The sequence below is a fragment of the Ruditapes philippinarum genome, unplaced genomic scaffold (genome assembly GCF_026571515.1).
Source record: "Ruditapes philippinarum isolate M1 unplaced genomic scaffold, ASM2657151v2 ctg428_1_1_1_1, whole genome shotgun sequence".
Classification (NCBI taxonomy): Eukaryota; Metazoa; Mollusca; class Bivalvia; order Venerida; family Veneridae; genus Ruditapes; species Ruditapes philippinarum.
The window spans coordinates 247,675-254,642 of record NW_026864380.1 but is presented as its reverse complement, the minus strand read 5'-3'; positions in this window follow the sequence as shown (position 1 = coordinate 254,642).

Below are 6,968 nucleotides of genomic sequence, written 5' to 3'. Positions count from 1 at the left end.
TAAGATGTATCTTTATGTCAAATTTGAATTGGAAGTGTACAACCATTGGGGAGATAATAAATGGAAACTAAATATTTCTGATTTTTTTTCAAAATTCAAGAGGGATAACTCTGTCAGTTATCATCAAACCATGACCACATGCGAACTTGACCAGTGCATTCTTATGGCATATCCATGTTAAATTTGAGTTCAATATGTACAACTGTTGGGGTGATAATGAACGGAATCTGAAAATTTCTTATTTTTTCAAAGTTCAAGAGGGATGACTTTGTCAAAAATCATCAAACCATGACCAAATTCAAACTTGACCTACATATTCCTATAACATATACATATGTTAAATCTGAGTCGAATATGTAAAACCGTTGGGTAGACAATAATCAAAATGTGTAAAACTGTTGGGAAGAAAATGAACAGACAATGAAAATTTCTTATTTTTTTCCAAATTAAGGGGCATAACTCTGTTAAAATTTTTCGAACCATGACAAATTTCAAACTTGAGCTACACATATCTATGGCATATACACATCTTAAATTTGAGTCGAATGTGTACAATCGTTGGGTAGACAATGCATGGATACTAAAAATTTCTTCTTTTTGTTCAAAGTGAAACAAACCATGACTTAATTTAAACTTGACATGTATCCACTTGACGTATCGATATGTCAACTTTGATTTGAATGTGATATACCGTTGGGGAGATAATGAACGGAAACTGAAAATATTTTATTATTTTCAAAGTAAAAGGAGACTGTGCCAAAAATCATCAAACCATGACCAAATTCGAGTTTGACGTGCGCATTCCTTTTGAAGTATACATATGTCAAATTTGAGTTGAATGTGTAATACCGTTGGCATATTTCTCGATTAAAATATCAATACTTTACTATCATACTTAAGCGTTACACCGAAATAATGAGTATAAACTTGAATTATTTTTGTATGCGCAGCGTTCGCATAGTCGTTGCACGCCTAACACGTGCGTCTTTCTTCCCGCGCTTCAACGAGGCAAAATTTGTACATGTATAATTATAAGGTTGCACTTTTGTGATTTTTTTAATTTCTTAGCCTATTCATATAATAAAACAATTATTGACTAGTGAACCATTGAATATGATGTGATATTCACCGGCAGAAAGTCATATTGACCTCGGCTATCGCCTCAGTCAATATGTCATCCGCCGATGAATATCACATCATATTCAATGGCTCACTAGTCAATAATTGTATAATAACAGTTGCAGCAAATTGTTTTATTACGAGGATTAAAAGTGATGTTAAAGAAAATATTTTTGATATCAAATTTGAAGTAGATATTAAAGCAGCATCTATCGTTTTAATTCCTTTCAACTGAGAAATGTAAATCATTTTCAAAAGTAACTGTTCCAAAAAAGTTAAACAATCGGCAGTATTGTCATATGTGTAATTTGTATTTGGAGTTTAGCACATCTGTTGGAATCGATCAAGTAACTGCGCTATTTTGATATTTGAATAATGTTTGCAATAACACTGTTCAGGGTTTAGCTGTTTTAACTTGAAACAAGTAGAACTGCATAGCCTCTTACACCGGTAAAATTTAACTCAGAACTTTTATTATCAAGAAGAAACGATTGGTTTTAAACAAATGTTTTGTGTTCCATGTCTTCAAATTGGAAGTATTTGTATTGCTGCATTAAAAGTTCTTTTACATTTGAATATCTTTAAAAATTACAAAATATCACCAACACAATGCCCATTCAGGCGTAAATTGCACGGTTATTTACAACAAGGATAGACAAATTACGCATTAATTAATCTAATATGAAAAATAAGTACACTAGAACGATTCAAGTTTCTTACATAATATGCAATATAGAAATAATGTTGTATAAAAAGATAATTTTCTGTATGCTATTATTGTTCTTAAACAATTCAAATCTATATAGTATCTAATGTTTTAAAGAAACATGTTCTGGATGTGAATATCCAGGCTATAGCGGATCAACTTGCGAAATACAATGTCAAAATGGATGTTTATTACAACAATGTAATCAAACTTGTCAATGTGTGAATGGTTGCTCTGCTACATACTGAGAAAACTGTAACAGCCCATGCAACACAAACTGTATGAAACCATCAGATAATACACGCCGTGTTTGTAATAAAAATAATGGGACATGCGTGTATGGTTGTCATGGCAACAGATATTGGGCAAGTAAATGCACAGAAGCTTGTTCATATGGATGAATAAACGGAACTTGTGTTCAAGAATCTGGGATATGTACAGCGGGAGTACTACTACAACAGTTTATGGTCAGCGTTGTGATAAACCTTGTCCAAGTGAGTGTTTAAATAGCACATGTGAACAAGAATCTGGAAACTGTACCGAGGGATGTAAAACTTCAACAGTATATGGTCAGCGTTGTGATGAACTTGTCCAAGTGGGTGTTTCAATGACACATGTGATCAAGAATCTGGAAACTGTACCGAAGGATGTAAAACTTCAACAGTATATGGTCAGCGTTGTGATGAACTTTGTGCAAGTGTGTGTTTAAATTGCACATGTGATCAAGAATCTTGAAACTGTACCGAGGGATGTAAAACTTCAACAGTATATGGCCAGCGTTGTGATGAACCTTGTCCAAGTGGGTGTTTCAATGGCACATGTGATAAAATTTCTGGAAACTGTACAGATGGGTGCATAACAACAGCGGTGTATGGTCAGCATTGTGATGAACATGCACCTTGCCCAAGCGGGTGTAATAATGCCGCAGGCTTGAAAGTAGTCCTACATTTTTCTGCTTTTTCCTACTTTTTCATACTTTTTTCTACTTTTTTGCCATACTTCTACTTTTTTCCTACTTTTTAGACAATATTCCTACAATAACTACTTTTTGAATAAAATTGAAACTGAAAAGTGTCTATATCAACGTGTTTTAGTCTTTTTCTGGGAAGGGCTTCATCTAATGTCGTAAGAACTTTTTGCCCAACCCATTTGCATTTTGATATATACTCATTATTTGTATAATATGTTTGTAAACATGTGTTCAATGCAATAAAATATTTTTAACTAAAGTCTTTTGCAAAACGAAATGTGCTACATGATATAAAGACTTATAGCATATACTGTTATACTATTGTTAAGGTTCTTTAAGAATCCTTGAACATGCTCCTTTTGACATCATAGATAAGCTGTAACCTTTCTTAACTTGTGTGAACTGCTGCATGTTCTTGCCTAACAGGCAAGTTGGAGTCAAAAACATTTTGAACTTGTATTGCCTTTTATGTGAATGATGTGCGCAGTAGAAATTCCTTATACCCAAATGATGTGCACTCTGGGGTGGACTTATGCACCTATCAATAGGTCTAGTAGGGATACAATGATTAGTATACCTTTATTTGAAATATTTGAAATTTCTTATGAAATGTTATATATGTCTTTGTACAGAATTTACTTTTTTAATAAGAAATAACGACACATGTGTAGGATTTTAGATTTTCTTTCTGCTGAATGTTTTTGATTATCCATGTTTGTATTGATAGGTGCATAATGAGTGAAGAGAAACACTTATATACTAAAACCTCAGTTATGAGTAAAAGTAATTATTCTCATTCAGAAAAACACTGATTACCACATTTGAAAAGATATTTCGTAAAATGATCATAATAGCAATTATGGATATGTTTAATTTGCTGTGTCTTTTATGGATCCTGAAACTCAATTTTCATGGCTTTATATTATAAATATAATGCTCAAATGAAGATTTATCAATATTGTAAATTCCAAATAGCATTATTTGTAAAGATATTACCGAAATAACATTTTATGTTAATAAAGGGAGATTATTAGAAATTTATTTTCTATAATGTCTAAGTCATTTTTTTCAATAAGAAATGAATACATATATTTTAATGATTACATATAATGTGAACAAATATTTGCCGTACATATTTTACATATTTTTGATGTTTGAAAATTGTAAGACTAGAATTCGTTGCAGCAGTGTTGTTTTGCCTGCACCTTGTCTCTTAGCAGATGATATTTTAGAATTCTACGGTTTTCACATGCAAATGAAACTGAAAAATAACTTAGTTTTAATAAAACTCTTCTACAGTGCGCATCATTGTATTCCAGTGATTCTGATCTTTGCCAGTTGCTTTTTTTTCTTTAAATATATAATAATGCCACTCCAAAACCAGTGTATACCAAACAGCTTTGTGTATTTGCTTATGAAATCAGTCATTCTTTTTGGTGCTTTTATACATCTGTCAGTAGTTTTTGTGTATTTGCACATGTAAGCATTTTTTCTTGTGGTTATTTACCTATCTGGCAGTAGTTTTGCTTGTTATTCAAGTTGTATGCAACATTTTAATAAATGTCTCTCCAGTGAAACTCCAACTAACATATAATCAATATCTTTTTGTGTATTTGCACATGAGAGCATTTATGCTTGGGTTGCCTGTACTGGCAGAAGTTTTGCTTGTAAATCTAGTGCACAGTTTTAATCGAGCATGCGTAAGCAGTTCCCGAGAAAGACACTGAACTGCTTGGTGTCCAATGACTGGCTGAAGTCTAAAATTGAAGTTTTGCCTGCATTTTGTTCTATTTTTCCTGACAGGCCACAATTACTTTTCACCGTGCACTACAAACATAGCCTGTTAATTTTAGAAAAGAAAGTTTTACCACCTTAAGAACATCCCCATCTCTATCTCTTGAACAGCACTGTAATGTACTTTCACTGTATTTAATAGTTTGTTTGGAATGTTCAATTGTATTTATAAATTGAAAAAAATCAGTTTGACAGCAGCATGTACAAAAGATTTTAGAGCTTCCTGAATTAGACGGCCGTTATATCAAGTGACTGCCGTTTACTGAAATATTCTGCACTGCTAAAGTGAGTTAATTTACACGCGATTTGTTGGTATGTTTCTCAAATTCATTCCTACCTTTTGTAATCAAATTCCTACTTTTTTCTTGAACTCGTTCCTATTTTTTCCTACGTTTTCACGAAAAGCCAGTTTTAAGCTTGTAATGGCTTATATGATCAAGAATCTGGAAATTGTACCAACGGATGAACAACTTCAACAGTATATAGTCAGCGTTGTAATGAACCTTGTCCAAGTAGGTGTTTCAATGGCACATGCGACCAAGAATGTGGAAACTGTACCGAGGGATGTACAACTTCAACAGTATATGGTCAGTGTTGTGATGAACCTTGTCCAAGTAGTTGTTTCAATGGCACATGTGACCAAGAATGTGGAAACTGTACCGAGGGATGTAAAACTTCAACAGTATATGGTCAGCATTGTGATGAACATGCACCTTGTCCTAGTGGAAGTAATAATGGCTTATGTGATCAAGACTCTGGAAATTGTACTGAGGGATGCACAAGTACAACGGTATATGGTTCTCGTTGTAATATTTCATGTAATGAAGGTTGTGAGGGAGGGACATGCAACAGAGATACCGGATATTTTGATAAAGGATGTAAGATAGGAACATACGGACATAAATGTGGCATACTGTGCAGCAAAAGTTGCATGGGTGGCGCGTGTGGAAGAGAAAATGGGGTTTGTACCTTTGGTTGAGTACTTGGGAGGTATGGAGACCAATGTGAACTTATGTGCAATGACAAATGTTTGAACTTAAAATGCGAAAGAATCAGCGGAAATTGCACCTACTGGTGTATTTCATACTTTCTAGGATCTGATTGTAGCATCACTGCATTACAAACGAAAAACAAAGGTAAGAACTTGGAATGTTTTGATGTTTTATACATTAGGAATAATAATAACAAAATTGACGTTTTAATTTTCTCCCAAAACTAATGCGACTCTGTTTGTATAAAGATTTAAAAAAAGAAATCATACCGGTTGCATTCATTTGAAACGATTTGATCTATCGGAAAACACATTTCATATCTGCTCTTATAAATCGCTATCAAAGCTTAAATCGTAGTTTCAAATGTGAGGACAACAATTATACAAATCTTTTACTGAATCGGTAGCCAGAGACAGCGCTATGCTTTGGGTTGCTATATGCGGATGGTCTTTATTTGTTATGCTGATGGTTTCTGTAGCTGCCGTTATTGTAAGAAGAATTGTAAAACGTAAAAGTAATAATTTTACTTTTTTTAAATTGTTCATATTGGCATGATACACAAGAATATAGATGTCAAAAACAGTGCTTCGCATGTAATACTTTTCATTATATATCACATAAGTTCCTTAATGAACAGATAATGAGACATAAAATCGTTAATTTATAAAAATAATTCTTTTAAAGAAAAGGTGCACATCAGCTGAATGTTTTGTTTGTTTGATTGGGTTTTACCTCGCACCAACACAGTAAAGGTCAAATGACGACTTTCCAGTTTTACTTGTAAGTGCCCTTCCGTGCATTATTTCAGGCACGAACGGGCACCTGAATAAACTCACCGACGTTCAGTAAGTGAACATGATAATGGTTATTCTGATGCAATGTTTAAACAATGAATAATCCAATATAGTGCATAAACTAGAACTATCTGTCAACGGCAATGGATAACTAATGGGACAAACTTTTCATAGATATATTGCCGATAAATATGATATTAATGTATTTCACAGGTAAAGAAAGCCAAAAGGATACAACAATTGACGATCAGTCACCAATAAGTCATGTGTTTTCATTGCATATATATGGATTATTAGGTTTTTAAATCTACGACGCTTCATTTAAGTGTTTTGTCATATTAGATCAAATCAGTTTTTGTTCTTTTGATTACATTTTTAAATACCACGAGGTAATAACTTTTGAACGTGATTTTATGCAATTTCATGCTTGAAACTTGTTAATCTTAAAAAGTTTTGCCGTACAAATGATTCCATTTTCAATTACAATTTTCAGCAAGACTATACCAATATTCAAATTGAACAAAGTGATGTGAAAAACTACGAGGAATTACAGCTTTGAAAAATTAAAGTTGGATGACATATGCTTACTTTTA